Source organism: Meriones unguiculatus, chromosome 12, assembly GCF_030254825.1.
Source record: "Meriones unguiculatus strain TT.TT164.6M chromosome 12, Bangor_MerUng_6.1, whole genome shotgun sequence".
NCBI classification, from domain to species: Eukaryota; Metazoa; Chordata; class Mammalia; order Rodentia; family Muridae; genus Meriones; species Meriones unguiculatus.
Window position 1 is genome coordinate 28,547,474 of NC_083360.1, and position 19,137 is coordinate 28,566,610.

At 47.0% G+C, this 19,137-nt stretch overlaps 1 protein-coding gene across 3 annotated transcripts in view; it reads right to left on the minus strand.

Moving 5' to 3' along the window:
* The window catches only part of Afap1 (actin filament associated protein 1), a 114,288-nt gene that overhangs the window by 84,489 nt on the left and 10,662 nt on the right, over positions 1-19,137 (minus strand). The window contains exon 1 of one of the 3 annotated variants that reach the window (XM_060365435.1): positions 10,419-10,513. The exons of the other annotated variants lie outside the window; for them this stretch is intronic. The gene's annotated coding sequence lies outside the window, so the exon portion shown is untranslated. Of the gene's footprint in view, positions 1-10,418; positions 10,514-19,137 lie in introns of those variants that run through there. 3 annotated transcript variants of the gene reach the window in all.

Genomic DNA, 19,137 nt, shown 5'->3' on the forward strand with positions numbered 1-19,137 from the left:
AAAAGCGTGAGATAAGTCAGCCATATGTCCAGAATACACCCATCTTTCCTGCTATAGAAAATTGTATGTATTGGCAAGTGGTCTTTTCCTGTTCAAAATGTCCATTCTTTCTCAGAGTCTGAAACTGGATGTTAAAATGGCCAAGGACACCAAATAAAGATGAAATGTACAGATGTGAGTGAAATGAGCAGGCTGGAGAGGGGGTGGTGAGCCCTGTAACACAGGGGCAGTCTCCACATGAAGAAGACAGCTGTCACCAACTGCCGTGGGCCCCTTTACTTGACCCTAGCCATGCCAGCCTCAAAAGCACCAAGTGTACATACCCCACACAAATGGCTTCTGAAACAAAACCTTCAATCGACAAGGAGCAGAGCTCAGCCCCTAGAACAACTGAAAACCTGGGAAACACAGGAGCTGTGGTTTCTATCCCAGCTGCCTTAATCTGGCAAAGGGGCAAGGACTCACTGAAGCAAAGGAGTGGATGGCAGCGGCACATGGTACAGCAGCCAGGAGGAGCACTGGGTCCCAGGAAGAGAAAGGGACCATGGAATAGCTTGAATCAAAGGCCAAGAACAGCACCAGCACCTCTGCTTCCAACTGCTTTCATCAGTCAACAGCTCTGCCTGAGTTATGCCTTGCTGCAGTCAGGCTCCTTTGCTGGGAGTCCATCCCAGACCTTAGCAATGCCTTTCCGCTTGATAGTGAAAGTATTCTTTTTATACCAAGAATAGTTTCTGAGAGGAATGCAGTTTTCGGCCTACTGCTGAGGAAGAGTGCTGGAAGCCAGCTCACAAGGTAAGGATGCATGCAGAGTGCGCCCAGCAGGGTGTAGAATAAAACTTAATAAAGCTAGGAGGTCTGCTGCATCCCAACTTCTCTACATTCCTGTTGATACCAAATTGTGGGTATCTTACACCTGCAGGTATCTTACACCTAGGTTGTTGTTGGGACCATTATTTTCAGCTCTCATTTGTAAAACCACAGGCAATGCCTCTCTCTGTCATCACACAGTCTCAAAGATGCAGAAAAGCTCCTTCTGGAGCCATGCACCATGATGCTGCCTGGCTGTGACAGAAGTGGGAAAGGGGTGAGAAGATGGTGTCAGCCAGGATAGACTCTGGGGACGGGGAGAGCTGTCTCATTCCAGGAAGGGGCGTGTCAAACGTGTCCTTGCCTGGATGGTTAGGCTGGATAACAAAAATGTTCCTCCAAGGTCTGTCATTTCCTTAGACACAACTGGAGCAACGAAGGCTGGAACTCTGACATCTGACGTGTTCCCAGATCCTAAACTTTCTAACTTTGTGTAACTCCACTTGACCAGTGAAGCTGAGGCAAATATTTCAAAATCCAAAACCAACCCACTACAATCCGAAGCATTCTGGTCCTAAGTACGTAGGCCCTAAGCATTCTAGGCTCCACCTATAAACAGGTAAATTCTGAACTCTCAACATAAATAGAAACACTAATGTCCACAGAACTCAGATTCCTTCAGGTACCATCTTTCTCCAGCCTCTCTCATCCCAGCATCCTGAAGATGCTGCAATGGAAACCACATTCTCGTTCCCGTCAAAAGCCACTTGGCTGGGGATGGAGACACTGCTCAATGGTCAAGAGTCCTTGCTGCTCTTGCAGAGGGACCCCCCCATCATCCACATCAAGTGGTTTATACCTGCCTGTACCCACAGCTCCAGGGGATCTGATACTCCTTCTGGCCTCCATAGGCATCTGCAAACATATAAGCACACATGTGCGCAAGCACACGCACACACGCACACACGCACACACGCACACACACTTTTTAAACTTACAGACTACTCAGTTGATCATAAAGAAGACTTCAACTTACTTATATACTTAAAAAAAAAGAAAGCCTGGGTTTTTAAAAAAGAATACAGAAGATCATCTTTCTAAAATTTGGGGCAGAATAAGTAAAATTCTCATGCTTCCAAGATAATCAGCAATGTTTCTTCACTAACTGCAAAAAGACCAATCTTTCTGAGTCAGGCATGAAAGAGAAGCCAGCTGGTTGGGACAGATGATAATCAGTTCTCAGTGGGCTCTTGGTCCCAACTCCCAGGGCGATCCATGGAAGGAGAAAGCTATCAAGGGCCCGGCGTCTGACCACTTACTCACCACACCATCTGCTTCTCCCTCATGCAAATTTAAAATTAATATGCCCTGTCTTGAGACAGAGCAGGGGCTGCAGCTGTCTTTCTAAGGCCACCAGAAGCTGTTGCCCACACAATGGTGGCGAATACATTGCACTTTAGGTGGAAGCCTAACGTACCGTGATTCTAGACCAAGAATAAACATGCTCTAATACTCTGCACTGATTAACTTCCTTTTTTTTTTTCTCCAAAATTGTCATTTTCAAAACTCTTGATAAAATGTGCAAGAAAACTGGGATTGAACGACCTTGAAAATAACTGCTTTCCTGAGACCCAAAACATGTGGACATTTCCAGCTGGTGGGGTTCCTTTCTGCATCTATGGCCCACAGCACAGTGCCCCCTAATTTCTACACAGTCAGAGGAAGGGCAGGAGCCCACAACGCAGTGTGGGGAAAAGCCAAGAGGCTGAAAAGCCTCAGGGGCTGGGCACATGGCTCAGAGGTAGACCAGAACTGTACCCAGGTGACCAGCAGCAAAGCTGGGCCTTGGTTGTCACTTCTCCCTGGGGGCAGAGAACTCTACCCATGACTACAGGCTGTGACTTGCATGCATACGCCGTGTCTCCTGTGACCCACAGCTTCTTCTCTGAGGGTGTTGTCTCTAGATTTCTACTCTAGGACCACACCTCAGCACCTGAGGAGAGTCAGACACCCAGAGTGACCTGGGAGGCCTCAATGTACCACTGTCCCTGTTCACATGACAGCACCTGCCAAGAAGGGACAGAAGAAAGGACAAGCCTCTCCCAGTCCATTCAGGAAATCATTCAACAAATGGTTATTAAATATTCTCTGTGCCAGGCAGTGAGGACCCAAATTCAGCTCCTAGTACCCACATCCAGTGAATCATAACTGCCTGTAAGGCCAACTCCAAAGGGGTCTGGTGCCTCTGACCTTCACAAGTGCCGGCACTCTCTTGCACATGCACACACACACAATTTAAAATAAAAATAAATAAATATCTTTTTACTTAAAGAAAGAAAGACATTGGAAGATCACTCCCTGAAGTCTTTGTAAGGTGACACCTTTCTCCCCTCCATCTTCTGGTCTCCCATAAGAGGCCCAAAATGTTGGTGAGACATCACAGTTACCATTTTAAGACAGCTCAGGTTTTCCAATGTCTGATGGGCATGCTCCTGCCCTTTCAGGATAATGCCCTGTAAACCATCTGGCCAATGACAGAATGTCATTTTTTTTAAGGAGGAAACTTTAAATGCAGGCAAGTGTGCATGTTTATTTAAACGCTTTGTGCTTGCACATGAGCAGACGGCACTAACAGATTTCTCAGTGTTTGGCTGACTTTGCCAGCTTGCCATAAACAGGCTTCTGCATCTTTTCTTAATTGTTTATAAATAGCACCAACACCCGAAAATGTAAATCAAGGCAAGCTGTGCCTACACTTGGCTCTGCTGTGATGGCAGTACGTGACAACTGCCAAATCCTGGAGAAGAGATCCAAGTCCCACAGTGGATGCCACAGAGCCAGCCTCCTTGCATTCATTTCTGTGACAGCCAAAGAGACAGAAGCAACTTGCTCCGCACAAAGACAGACGAGCCCTTTGTTTGGCAGAGAGACACTTGCTGGCTCTGTGTTGGTCTGCCCTGTCATGTCCAGTGAGAGCTTATGTTGTCTCGCATCCTGGAATCCCCCACAGCAACCTAAAAGTGCTACTGAGCCTATCTTACAGAGGAGGAACACAAGGAATAGAGGACTGAATATAATGCTCAAGATGTCAGACCTAAACGGGGTTCAAATCTGCAGCAAAGGCAAAGTTTCCAACACCCTCCCCATCACGCTGCCCAGACAGGACTCAAGTCCCTTCCACAAGCAAGTTTAGGGACACCAACCGTCCTGGCTTGCTTTTTATTGCTGTGATGAACACCACCACCACCAAAGGCAATCGGCATGGGGAGGAGTCTGCTTCAGCTTACCGATCACAAGGCCATCATCAGGGGAGCCAGAGCAGGAGCTCAAGATAAACTGAAGCGGTCACCATGGAGGAACAGTGCTTACTGACTTGCTCCAGGGCTCACTCAGCCTGCCTTCTTACATACTCCAGGCCCACCTGGCCCAAGGTAGCACCACTCATAGGTGGTTGGACCCTCCCACATCAATTAGCAACTAAGAAAATGCCTCACAGACAATGGCCATGGCGTCCTTCTTCCCAGATGTGTCGAACTGACCGACAAGATCAGCCATTGCAGACACACTCCTACGTGATGTCGGGATGCCGGGCTCAGCACTTCATCCTCCTCAGCCCTCACCGGGATTCTGTGACAGTGCTGCATTCCCTTCCTCATTTACAGGCGAGGAAACTGAAGCCCATAGAGGAAGGAAGTAATCTATGAACACCTGTTAGGATCTTTTGGGAAATCTTCAAAATCAATTATTCTTTTAATTACAAGTATTAACCAAACATAAAAGCAACCAACTTCAGGGGCTAGAGAGATGGCAAAATGGTAAGAGAACTGACTACTCTTCCTGGGGACTTAGGTTCAATTCCCAGCCATCCACATGATGGTTTACAATTCCCTGTAACTCCTGTTCCCGGAGATCCGATATCTTCTTTTGGCATGGAAGCGGCGCACCAACAGACATACAAGCCGGAACAAACTGCTGAAGTGCCCATTAACATATCATAGTGGATGCTGGGCACCAGATTCTCCCAGCATCCCTCAGTCAGTCCCTACTATTTACAAGGTATAGCTGGCATATGCCCCCTATCCTTGAACTTTCCAGCCCTTCCCCCAGCTGCCCTTCCCTATATAATCCGGCCATTTTGGGTACCTGGTCCTTTTTGGTCTCTTGGGCATCCTTTTGGCCCAGGTCACCCTCCTTGGTCAACAGTTCCTCTCTCCTCTTTTCTTCCCATCTCCTCCCATGGCCCAAGCTCAGTCTGATCTTGTTCACTCTGGACTCTCCCAGATGTCTCTGTCTCTGATTATGCTCTCCCTTTTATTGAAAATAAACTTTCTCCTCCACCATCCCTAGGAACAGTCAGGTCCTTTCTTTTTTATATTTTTCATTCACCCATAAACAAAAATAAAACACAAAAATAAAATTTAAAGGTAATTAACATGAAACAATATAGCAACAATAAAAATTTGAGAGCATACAAAAAGTGAAACTGTTCCTTTCCTATGCTCTCTACCCACTGCACTCCTTAGAGGCAGCCAACGCTAACAGCATGCTGTTTCCCTCAGGAGCCTTTTTGTGCATTTAGAAATAACTACACACACTTAAGTTAAGATGACCCAACCACGACCTGTTTGTTCTCTGCTTGCTGACTTCCACAATCCCTCAGAAACCTCCTACAGTCCTGGAACAATGCAAGAAGATGAGGTTCCATGCCAGGACCCCCTCCCACCGTCACTCACGTGGCTGCAGATGTCCATTTTTTCCCTATAGTATCCAGAAGTAATTGTTGTCAGTGGCTGGCAAGGCTCTGACATCCAGATTCCTCCACAAGGAGGTACAGGCTGCTCCAAAAAGCCATGCTGGGAACTACTTGGTGACACTCTCAAAGCCACCAATTCCCTGTCCTGAGTGAAGAAGGGGTGAAGGCTGTGCCATGCTGGCCCACGGGGTGACACACTGTTGAGAACACACAGTTTCAAGCTTAGGCTCTGCCAGATCCATGACATGACCACAGCTACCTCTGCCCCAGCTGCTTCCTCCTGCCTTCACTTCCCGGGGTAGATCCCTTCATCCCCTGCCTCCAAAGACTCCACTTACGGCAGCTTCTCTCCATCTTGAACACTCCTGACACTTTCAGTCTTCTCTTTGTCTTCCTACTACCATTTTCTGAGCTATAATTGTAACTATGCAAGATTAGATGACTCTTTGTATATTTCACTTTTTATTTTTTTCAAATTTATTTATTTATTATGTATACAATAAGAGGGCAACATATCTCATTATAGATGGTTGTGAGCCACCATGTGGTTGCTGGGAACTGAACTCAGGACCTCTGGAAGAGCAGCCAGTAATCTTAACCTCTGAGCCATCTCTCCAGCCCCCTCACTTTTTAAAAATGTAAAGACATCCTGAAGAGACAAGTAAAACATCCCATTGAGTGGCAAATGTGTTAGCAGGTGAGCAGAGTGGGGGAGTATGACTGTGTCAGGATCCCCCGGGCCAGCAAGGACAGCGATCCACAGACACCTCTGGTGAACACAGGTACTCAGCTCACACAGGCTAAAATTCTTTACACTGAACAGACTCAGTGAAAAACCAGGGGAGGGTAGGTACAGGGTATGTTCAGGAAACCAGGAGTGAGCTTCTAGAACCTTCTCACGAGGGATCATAAAGTCCCTTCAGCAAAGAACTCTGATAGCACACAGAAGATATTCCAGCAGTGACTCAGAGCCCAGGATTATCACGGGGTGCAGTTCACACTGGTGCCCTCTACACGTGTACCAAAATTTCAGTCTCCCAGAGAAAGGCAAGTGTGGGCAAAGTCTACATGTCTACACAGCCGGCAGAGGCCTGGGGAACCCCTCCCTCCGGTCAGAAGAGGCTCCATTCCCAGCCCAGGTTTCCAGAGACAGCCAGCAGCCCACCTCATACATAGGCCTGGCCTGGATGGTGATCTGCGGCTATGAAGCCTCTCTGCCACCCGGCTCAGGACCCTGGCATTCATGTCAGTGTGCGCCTATGGGCCCTGTCCCCTCCACCGCATCTGTTCCCAGCCTTCCCGCAGTACGTATGGTCTTCCTTAATAACTAAGAAATGGTAAGCCAGTTCTTAGATTTTTCTTTTTTGCACAGGAAAAAGATTGAAATTCTGATATGTGTATATATATATATATGTATATGTATATGTATATGTATATATATATACCCATATATATATATATATATATATACCCATATATATATATATATATACTTCTATATAACAGAGAAATGCCAAAAGGAAGAAGGCAAAACAAGAACACAAGGGAAGAAACCAAAGAAGACAAGAGGTGCGAAGTCAGTGGTGAGCAGTGAGCTGTCACTGAGGCTTCCATCCATCCCAAGGAAAACCTCTAAGGTGCCCATGGGGAGGAACCTTCAATGACACACAGGCAACAATTCCAGTTGTGAGCACGAGTCATCTTCCTTACACACCTCACCGCATCTAAGACACAAACTCCTTTTACCTGTTCTACTTCCTGATGACCTAAAGTGAGAAAACAGGAATTTAGACGGCCTTAAAGTTCAGGGGAAAGATGGATGCAGCTGGAGTCTGGAAGCCCTGAAAATTTCAGCCATGAATCCAAGCTCAGAGAGAATCTTCTTATCCATGAGAGGGAGGGAAACACTGCCTGCTCATAGCTGCAAGGGTCAAATGTAGAAACAGATGTGTACGAATTCTGTTCAGTGACAATAAGTTGTGAATATTAGAAATCCCCCAAACCTTTCATCAGTGTTGATGTTGTTTAGTTATCAGGTCAGGTCTGGGAAACACAGGAGACTGGAGAGTGGGTGAGACAAAAGGGTCCCAGGGCTCAAGGGCCTGCTGTGGCTTAGAGGATCCGTGGGGAAGAAATGGTAGGCGAGGAAGAGGCTGCTTCAGTGGTCCAGACAGCTGGGGCCAGAAGACTGTGTCTGAAGGCCAGGACTATGGCTTGAGGGGTCTTTGAGGCCACCATTGATGACAATCAACTTAGCACTTGAAAACAGCCAAGAGGAGGGTTTTAAACGTTTCCAACACATAGAAACGGTATGTCCATGGTGACAGACCAGGAGGCCATACAGATTTAATGTACACACGGGCTTCAACATCACCTTGCTCCACATATATCAATAATTACCATGTGTCCATTACAAATACAATGAAAGGACAGGCATGCGCCTACCTATGATCCCAGAACTTGAGAGGTAGAGTCACAGGAAGAACAAGAGTTCAAAACCAGCCTTAGCTTCATAGCAAATTGGAAGCCAAACTGGACTGTGTGACACCCTGTCTCAAAAATGTCAAAGTAAATGAATACCTAATTGTTTAAAAAATAGTTCTGTGGCCTTGGGCAAGGTGCTTAATTCTCCTGCTCCTCCAGCTCCTTACCTATAAAGCGAGGTTAATCAGAGTAGGATAAAGTTCTCACGGCATAGAATGACATTAAACCAGTTGAAACATCACTGTGCAGGGAGTGATTGCACCAAAAAAAAAAATAAAAAGGCTTCAAAAGCACAAGCAGGTTTGGAATTTTCCAAAATAAAAAGCACTGTCACAGCCATCATCTTCTTGACCCTAGGAACACCTCTCCTAAGAAAGCACAACAAAGACGGCCTCAGAGACCCTGTGGCTTCCCAGCAGTGGGAGAGCCATCTCCTTCCTCCACACTCTAGCCTCACACCAGTTTTGCTTCTAAACGTTAGAAGAAACAGCAGCCTAGACTCACCTAGACTCTAAAATAATGACTTAGAACCAGAGGCCTACAGAACCGAACCGCTTCATTCACCGCCGTAAGAGGCCTCTCTCCCCTGACTGCCAAGGCAGGAATCCAAGGCCGGGAGTGTGGATCACCATGTTTGGCTGCTGGCAGGTCATCTTTGGAGAGATCACCCCATAAAATTAGTGTCACACTTTTCAAAAAGACAGTGTGACTTTTATAGAACCATCTACTCCACTTGGAAAGAAGGTTTAATAAAACCGCAGAAGGAAAGCACACTCACACAACAACAAATTAAGTTCATCTGTCAGAGGCTCAAGTCCCAAAGCCCTCTGGGCACACAGCTGCTCTTCTGAGCTGAAATTGAATTGCAAGGGACAAACAGGTCAACTTCTTGAAAGAGGCTGGGTTTCCCTCCCCCCCAAAAAAAAAATGTCCCATGTAAAAATTTCTTTAACTTGGGTATTGTCTATTTGTTTTTTTCTGGATTGAACTGGCACTGCTGGCTCATAAGACAGTGTATGTTAATGATGCATCCACCCTGGTAGGACCAAGCCGGGCACTACAGAAAATGCAATTGACTACAGAGCCTGCCTTTATGAAGCTCACACTCTGGGAGGGCAGGGCAGAGACGGATCACTCAACTACAATCCCAGCCCACAGGATCACTGCTTACAGCAGCAGTTCTCAACCTGTGGATCAAGACCCCTTCTGAGGTTGAACAACCCTTTCACAGGGGTCACATATCAGATATCCTGCATTTCAGATATTTACATTATGGCTCATAACAGTAGCAAAGTTACAGTTATGTAGTAGCAATGAAAATAATTTTTTGGTTGAGGGTCACCACAACACGAGGAACTGTATTAAAGGTTGCAGCACTAGGAAGGTTGAAAACCACTGACTTACAGCAACCAGCTTGGCTCTAAAAAGCTGGGGCCCCAAGAGTTCAGGCCAAATTTAAGCCATATTCCCAGCTTCCCCAGGACGGCTTTTGCCAACTGTTGCAAGCCACAGAAAAACCATGCGGAAAGGAGGAGGAGGCCTGTTCTGCCCTTCTCACAGAACTCCTCAGGGCAGAAGATAAAATCTTGGTTTTTAAAAGTCTGTAAGAAATCACCACTGCCATTAATAGCAACAGGGTGAAATGAGATCAGAGAATTCTCCCAGAAAAAGAAAAGCATCATGCAGTCATGCACGTAGCCAAGCATGGTGGTCTGTGAGAGGCCTGGGTGACTCCGACACCCACTTCCTTCCATGGCCTCACCTCTGAGCGGCCGCTCAGAAAGACAGGGTCAGTAGAAGAGGCATCTTTTTCTGATGGTTTTGATGTCATAAGCAATAGATCGCTACAGTGCATTTTCAGCATGGCCTGCACTTATTGCTCATCAGAGCCACAGACAAGCAGGAGGATCTGGGTCTCTCCACCCCGGCTGGTGGCAGGGACAGATTCAGAGAAGGGAGCAGTCCTGAGCCCTGTGTTATTCCTAAGATCAGGCAGTGTCCTAAGCCAGTTAGGGGATGGGGTAAATCCTGCCTACAGAGGAAGAGTCGGGACTTCTGCCAAATCAGCGCACTGGCCATTTTTTGCCCTTTTCTTTCAGCTGGTGTTTCCATGAGTCTCTTAAACTCAGGTTCAGGCACCCACATTAGGGGGCTTGCAATCACTTGGAGTTGCAAGTTGCAAGGACATCTGAGACCCTCTTCAGATTTCCATAATGTCTTAGTGAGGCTGTGCAACTTAGGGAGGAAAGGGACTTTAGCTTACATATCCTGACCATAGTCCATCACGAAGGAAGGGAAGTAAGGGCAGGAACTCAGGGCAAGAACATAGAGGCAAGAGCTAATGCAGAAGTCATGAAGGAGGGCGGCTTACCGGCTTGTTCTTTCACCAGCAGCCTCTCCTGGGCTCACTTCATGGACTCCAGTCTACCACACAGTGCCAAGCCTCAGCCATTCTCCGTGACCCCTTCATGCCTTGAAAAGCAGAACCATTTGGGTGACTCTTCCCTCACCAAGTTTGGCTGACAGAATGAGGTACAACCTTGGCCCCTGATGGACCGTAGCTTCTTTACTCTGACTCAAGGAAACACTTCACAGAAGATTTTGCCTCAATGCTGCTGCTCTCTTCTTAATCATAGCTCTCCTTCAGCCCTAGCTCACCAGCATAGATTGTCCTAATAAAGCAGAGGCTTAATTTTAGTGGTTCTTAATTCAAATTATTACATGAAATTTGTGAATTTTTGCTTCCCTCTGAAACTTCACAAGTCAGGCCTCCATCATTTGTACTGCTCTCAGCATTCTTATCTTCCAAGCACCCACAACAGCTCATTAAGCTCTAACATGCAGTGGTTTCTCCAGGTCAGCGTTCCCAAGTCCTCCCACATGGTCAAGGTTTGTCACATCAATACCCCACTCCTGGTACCAATTTATGTCTTAGGGTTTTTGTGTTGCTATTACAAAACACCATGTCTTAAAAGCAACTTGTGGAGGAAAGGGTTTATTTCATCATACAGCTAATAGTCTACCATCCAGGGAAGTCAGGGCAGAAACCTGGGGGCAGAAACTGATGAAGAGGCCATGGAGGAGTGATGCTTGTTGACTTTGCTCAGACTTTCTTCTTATAGCACCTAAGCCGAGTAGGTCAGGAGACAGTAATTCCCCCAGTGAACAGGCCCCACTAAAAACCAACCATCAAGAAAATGGTCTACAGACTGTGTGTAGTCAAATCTCATAGACATATTGTTCCGCTTGGGACCCTCTCTCCACATGACTTGAGCTTGTGGTCAAGTTAATATAAAACTTGCCAGGACACATGGATATCGGGTACACACATGGTGTGCTCACGTACATGCCAGCAAACACTCATACACATAAAATATAAGTAACTCTTTAAAGGAGCAGGGGAGGGGCTAAAAAGATGGTTCCGCAGTTAAGAACACTTGCTGTTCCTGCAGAAGACTTTGGTTGGTTCCTAGCATCTATGTGGTGGCTCACAACCATCAATAACTCCAGTTGCAGAGAATCCTTCTAGCCATCACAGGCACCAGACACACATGTGTAGATACATGCATGCACATACTCATACACATAATATAAAAATAAGCAAGCTTTTAGAAAAAAAGCTTCAAAAACAAAAAGGAGCCTTGAATATCACATACATAACCTCTCCTTTCACAGCTGAGCAATATGGTGGCCACGTAATAAAGGGAACAGCCTGGCTTTGGGACAGAGCCGAACCCAGAGCAGCACACTCTGGCTTGAAGCATGTGCTTAGTACTGCACTGCTTCTTCGGAAGGCGGGAGAGATCAGGCCCAGGCCTTCCCACCCATACCACAGTCATTCAGCAGGTCACACAGCACCTGTGGAAAGACCTATGCTTCCCAAATACTGTAACTGGCTACATCCTATCACTGTAGGTTCCACAGACTAACGGGAGCCTCTTCCTATATTCTGCCAGAATGTGATTTTAGACTGATGAGAGAGTTAATAGAATGCATAAGTGGGCCTGAATGAGAGGCACCTGTGCTGGTCAGCGCCCAAAGAACTCAGTCTGAGGGTTGCAGAAGAGCGTGTCCCTGAGGTGGCTGAGGATGCTGCAGTCAGTTGACTCGTTTGGTTCCAGAAACCACTGTTGTGATGGTTTGAATAAGAGTGGCCCACGTGGGGTCATTGATATGGATGCTTGGTCACGGAGATAACCTAGAACCCCTGCACAGATGTAGTCCATGGCAATTTAGTGTCCATGTGGGTTCCATAATAATGGGAAGAGGGACTGCCTCTGACATAATCTGATTGGCCTGTTCTTTGATCACCTCCCCCTGAGGCGGAGCAGCCTTACCAGACCACAAAAGATGACAGTGCAGCCACCTTCTGATGAGAACTGATAGACTAAGATCAGACGGAAGGAGAGGAGGACCTCCCCTATCAGTGGACTTGGGGAGGGGCATGCATGCAGAAAGGGGAGGGAGAGTGAGATCAGGAGGGGGAAGGGAGGGGCTTATGGGGGGATACAAAATGAATAAAGTGTAATTAATACAAGTTAAATAAAAAATAAAAAAAAAACAATGGCCCACGTGGGGTCATTGATTTGACTGCTTGGTCATTACAGAGTGGTGCTATTTGATAGGGACTAGGAGATGTGGCCTACTTAGAGGAAGTATGTGTCACTGGGGTGGGCTTTGGGGTTTCAAATGCTCATGCCAAGGCCCAGTCTCTCTCTCTTTTTCTCTCTCTCTTTCCTGCTGCCTGCCAACCTATATGTAGAACTCTCAGCTACCTCTCTAGCATCATATATGCCTGCATGACACCATCCTTTCCACCATGATGATATTGGACTAAACCTCTGAACTGTAAGCAAGCCCCAACTAAATACTTTGATTTATAAGAGTTGCCATGGTCATGGTGTCTCTTCACAGCAATAAACTAAGATAATGGTCAAGGAGCTCATAGCCATATAGTTCAGGAGAAGACAGCAAAGCAATGAACCAAGCATTAGACTGTACATTTATAAAGGTTAAAACCAGTTTTTAGTAGCAATGGCCCAACTATAAAATCCTTGGATATATTCATTTGAAATTCAAAGTATTCCAGAGCACATTAACTTTAGTAGTAAACAAATACTACCAGTTAAAATTAAAAATAGAAATAAAAATATTCATGGTTCAAGAGCTAAGGATGTGTTATCTTTGACAAAGTTATTTCCTCTGTCCTGTTTAGGTTTTATTGTCAACTTGATCCAACCTAGATTCACTAGGAAGAAAAATATCTCATTTGACTGCCGCAATCCAATTGGTTAGTTGCTGTGTCTGTGAGAGGCTGTCTTGATTGAGGATAGATGTGGGCGGGCCCAACCCACTGTGGATAGCACCCATCCCTAAGCAGGTGGACCTGGGCTGTGAGCCAGTCAGCAAGCCAGTAAGCAGCGTTCCGCGTTGCCTTCTGTTCTAGGTTCCTGCCTGGGTTCCTGCCCGAGTTCCTGCCCTGACTTCCCTCAGGGATAGATTTTTAACCTGGAAGTGTAAGCCAAACAAACCCTTTTCCTCCTCAGGTTGCTTTTGCTCATGGTGTTCATCACAGCATCGGAAAGCAAGCTAAAACAAATTCTCAAGATTTATGTTGGAAGATGGCAAAGATGATGAGGGCGGCAGTGCCACTCTCCCTGAGTGTTTCTGGTGCTGGCACTGGGTTGAGCGGTTTATACACATTTGCAGGTAAAATCTCAAACAGTCCTTATCCGTCTCAAACAGCCCCTCATCCATTTCCTAGATGAGCTCAATTAGGGATAGGCAAGCTTAAACACGCACCTAAAATTCCAAGGCATTTGGTGAGGCTCAGGACCAGCTCTTGCTAAGGAAGTTGTTTATAAACCACCCCACAGAGTGCCGGGGGACAGTTCAGTGAACACCTGCTGAGTACTTCATACTCCAGGCTACTCTTGCACCATTGAAATGAGATGTGTGTTGGTCCTATCAGCTTTCTGCTCCATGGAGAGAGGGGAGGGAGGTCAGAACAAAGCGAAGACAGGTGGGTGTGTTCATTCCAGCAGGAGACTCCAGCAAGATGGAGTGGCAAGTTGTTCCAGGTTGTCTGCACGAAGCAAGGCTCAGCTGGGGGAAGCCTTGGCACTGCCCCCTGCCCTACCATGGTTCATCTCAGACCATGGGTTCTCAGCCTCTTCTGCACACAGGAACCGTCTAGAGACCCTAGAAATGACAGCCCATTGCACTCCACACCCATAGATTCTATCACAGCTGGCCTGCTGTATAAGCAAGCATGTTTTTCCCAGAAATCTCCCTGTGCAGCCAGGGTTGCAAGCCCTAAGCCCAGATGCTCACACACTTGGCTCAGCTCAACACATTCATTGGGATTCTGAGCACTGGAAAATGGGCTCAGACAGGGCAGCCTTTACCCCCATGACAACAAATGAATGTTTGCCCTCTACTTTGGGATAAAGAATCATGGATCTCTGATTTATTCCAGTCCAAACCAAAATCCAAACCAAATAAACTCGCAGGTGAAGAGAGATTTGGGTGTAGGCTTCTACACAAAATACTTCCTGTTGCTCCCTGCCAGAGGCCTGGGGACTAACTGAGCCCGGGGAATTCTGAGAGGAAATTTATGTCTGAACCACAGCAAAAATACACTGCCTACACATACCCCAAAGCACACCAAGGTTCAGATAGACATTTTTAAAAGGGTGGAAATGGAGGACACAGCAGCACAAAAGAAGCCAGCTCTGCTAGCTCTACTCCCTCCGTGTCACTAATGGCTCTGGTCTGAGCCCTGGGGACAGATAAAGGAGCGCACCACATGGAAACAGTGACAGCACTGCAGCTGCGAAATCTACCTCAGGACAGAGAGGCTATTGAAGGAATACCAGCCAAGCAACCGTAGGATTCTGTTCTCCAGTCTCCAGAGATGGAAAGGGAATAGGGAACACACACACACACAGAGAGAGAGAGAGAGAGAGAGAGAGAGAGAGAGAGAGCAGCTGAGGGAATCTTTCAGATGTTTCACACCTACACGCATTACACGCATAGCAAGTCAAACCTTCATTTCTTGCAAACCTTGCAACTTCTTTGGCATCACTAATCTTTCTAGAAGCCCTTTGCTGTCAGGGACTGTAATGGATGAGGCCTGAGTTGGCTAAGACATGTATTAACAGAAGAAGAGTGCTCTGGTTGTCCCCCTGGATGCCACCCCACCCCACCCCCTGCAGCCAGCAGTCGCTCTCAAAACAGTGAGGAGAAATGACCTGTGTTTCTTTCACTGTCAGCCTCTTGGCTGACCCAACATTCTCCGGAAAGCTAGCAAGCTGGCAGCCCTGTCAGAGACTGCTCCGAGGCCACAAAAGCCATAAAGCACTGAGCTGATGCGGTCCATCTGTCTCTCACAGCCTTCTACTTGTCATGCGGGTCACTCTGTGAGCAGACCGACTGAGGAAGGTTTTGGCAGGTTACCAGAAACTGACTCCTCACTCCTGCCCTCCCTCAGAGCAGTGCAGACTGCCTGGAGAGCAAGAAGATCTGAAGCCTTTTTTCCCCCCTGCAAGGCATGATGTGCATTCCTGTCCCTCCCCACTGGAGACTCCACATGCCGGCAGGGGCGTGTGCCTCCTTCCCATGGTGGGGCAGGTGTCCTAGGTTAGTGCTGCTTGCCATAAGAACCTAAGTGGGCTGTCTCGGGCTAGACCTCACCCAGGGGTCAAAGGCATGACCACGTTGCACCTTTCTCTCAGGTCTCCAGGCAGAATTACAGATGCGCTCTCTTCAGGTTGCAGAGATGTTGTTTGCACAGCTGTATTCCCCACAAATGTGACGCCTAACAGGCTGCAGGGCAGCATCGCAGTTATCTCACCTGCTCTCCCTATGGCCTTGTGGGAAACACCGCTTCATCAGCGTCAGTTTCGGGGTGGGGGGAGGAAAGAAAAGAAAGGAAAGAAGAGGGATGGAGAATGTCTCAGCAGTTAAGAGCATTACCCGCTGTTGTAGAGTCCTGTTCCCAGCACCCACATCTGATGCCACACAACTACTTGGAACTCCAACTCCAGGGGGACCTGACACCCTCTTCTTGCCTCTGAAGGCATTGCACTTGCATGAAATGCTCTTACACACAACACACGTGCACACGCGCACACACACGCACACACACACACAATTAAAATAAAATGACTTTAAAATTATCAAACTCACAAACATTCAGTGAGTTTTCCGATGCCCACACCATTACTAGAAGCAAAACATAAAGATCTTTTGACTCTGAAACTAATACTTCTGCCAATGTGCCACGTGATCCCTGAGGGGCTGGGAGTCTTCCCTAAAACTGCAAACAGAAATCTCTTACAGGTCTTCCAACTTCCTAACAGAATGCAATTTATAAATTTCCAAATGCATTTGGAAAAGGGCATAGGCCATTTTCCAAGGTTCCTTCACTTGTGTCATGGGCAGGTCATTTCAATGCAGTGAGGAGAGGGCTATGGGAAGTATTAGCCAAGGTGGAGAGACAATGATGTCAGCTGTCACAGCCATGTGCATCCCTAAGAAGGAGTATTTATGGAAAGGTAACATGAAGTCCAATCAAAGACAGGCATAAAAAGGGGAAAAGGAATGATGCAGCTTCTGGGTGCCGGAGAGACAGCTCAGAAGTGAACAGAGGTGCTCTCCCTGGGGACCTGAGTTCAGTTCCCAGTCCCCATGTCAGGTAGCTCACAACCATCTGTAACTCCAGCTCTGGCCCCCTCAGACAACATCTACATCTACACATGTGCGCACACACACACACACACACACACACACACACACACACACACTCGAGCACGCATGCACTCACACACATGCACACACACACATGCACACAATTAAAACTAAAACATCTTAAAAAAAAAAGGAATTACGGAGCTTTCGGTCATGAAAGACAGAGAAACTCAACTCATCCCCCACCTACCATGCACATGGACCATGGCTTTGTCTCACCATTACCCTTGAATGTCATCCTGCATGCTTCCAGAATAAAACTACCCTTGAATGTCATCCTGCATGCTTCCAGAATAAAACTACTATGTACATACACAAACAGCTTTTGAATTACCGTATCTTTTTTTTTTTTTTTCCTCTGAGACAAATGTCCTGGAAGGCAACTGCCCGTTCACACAACTCCCATTTTGGGTTCTAAGAGACTGACAACATGCCTCTGGAAGGCTGCCCCATTTTCCTTTCCCACCTTTGACTCAACCTCCCACAGCATGTACTGGTACTATTTTTCACTTGAATGATACCTAACCGTGGAGGGGTTCGTTATTGCTGCTGTAGGCTTTGGTTTTCCTGTATGGGCCTCACACATACTAGGCAAGGACTCTCCCACTGAGACACATCCCCAGCCCACAGTGGGGGCTTCTGTGTGCTTACTGGTTACCTGAACAGCCTCTTTGGTAAGCCATCTCTGTGGGTTTGGTTTTGTTTTGTTTTTTACATTTTCCAGTTGAATGGTTTGTTTCACTGTTGAATCCTGGGAGTTCTTTATATACTTCACAATCTAACCCTCTATCCAATAGGCTATTTGCGATTTTTTTCCTTCCAGGCTGTAACTGCCCTTGTATTCCCTTAACAAGCATGTCTATTTACTAGGGTTTACTTTCCTGCAGAAGTCATAGCTAGAAGCGGCTGCCAGAAGGTCGTGTCTAGAGTGTTAACATCGAAGGAGACAAGGTCAGGGGGAGGCAGTGGACAGTCCACAGTTACCAGCTGTCAAGAAAGGTATGCATGTTTTACTCCGGCCTGGCCACCTCACAGTCAGTCCAGCCTCCACCATGTGGGTGAGAGAGCTCACTGGGATCAGGACCTGTGGGATTCTGCCCTTCTGTGTTTGGTCTACTGTCTCACTTGCTTGCCATGGGGCTGAGCAGTTCCTTTAACCACAAGGGTACACTGCCTCAACTGCTGTCAGGATAAATGCCACCTGCCTCAGGTGGACTGGAGGACTGTCAGGGAGAAGGACAAGGCAGGGTGAGTATAGCGGTCGGTGTCTTAATTAGAGCCATTTTCTGTTCAGATAATCAGTAAAGAACGGCAAACAAAACAGCCAAATAGTTATGTAGGGTTTATTTTTATTTTTATTTTTTAAGCATAAAAGAGATGTTTGAAAGGACAGCGGCCTTCACAATACCAGAACCCCTTGATCAGCATCACTCATCCTATGGCAGAGCTTCCTCATGGCCAGTCTTACCTAGCTTTGACAGTATACAAAATCAGCAACATTTTGAAGTGGGTAACGTGGTTTGGGCAGGAGAGCTGCAGACAACACCCCCCCCCCCCAAGAAACCACAGCACAAAAGTAACCCATGGAGGAGGCTCTGGCTGCTATAAATACTTAGTGGCAAAAACTGATGTCATGCCTTTCATGCAGGGGCCGCCACATGAAGCCAGCAGGGCAAGCAGCACACACCACACCAGAGCAGGCCCCGCAAACCCTACGTTTTCAGAAAGCCCTGTCAGAGCTGGGGAGCCCCAGGCACTGCTCCCCCTGCACTGAAAGGTGCCTCAGCCCCACTGTCTAGTTATCAAAAGTGCATTTTCAGGTCTGGACCCAAAGTTTGTTTCGCTTTTTTTTTTTTTTTTTTTTCTTAATGTTCTCCAGATCTGAAATTCCCTCCCAGGATTAAAAAAAAAAAGTTTATACTGTAGGAGAGGAGCTGGGAATCAGCTCAGTCAGGGAAGTGCTTGCTTTGCAAGCAGGCGGGCACAGCTCCATCCCTCGCACCCACTTAAAGGGCCAGGTGATGGTGCACTATTACAGCACATGCACACACAAACAGCAATGAATAGGAGAGGAACTAAACTCAACAGTTAGTGACACACCACGGCAATGCATCCATTTCGCAGCAGGAGGCAAACAAATTCTGAAATTATAAGACCAGCTCAGTTCCTCGTCTAACACATACTATGAGACCCAGATCTAATTTTTCCACCCGCCTATGACATGGCAAAGAATAAGTCATTTGGTCAAGGAGTGGAAATCAGGCAGTGGCACATTATGGGAATGAAATGGAACCTGATAAAGAGAATCTAGCATGACAATCAACACTGTGCCCGGGAGC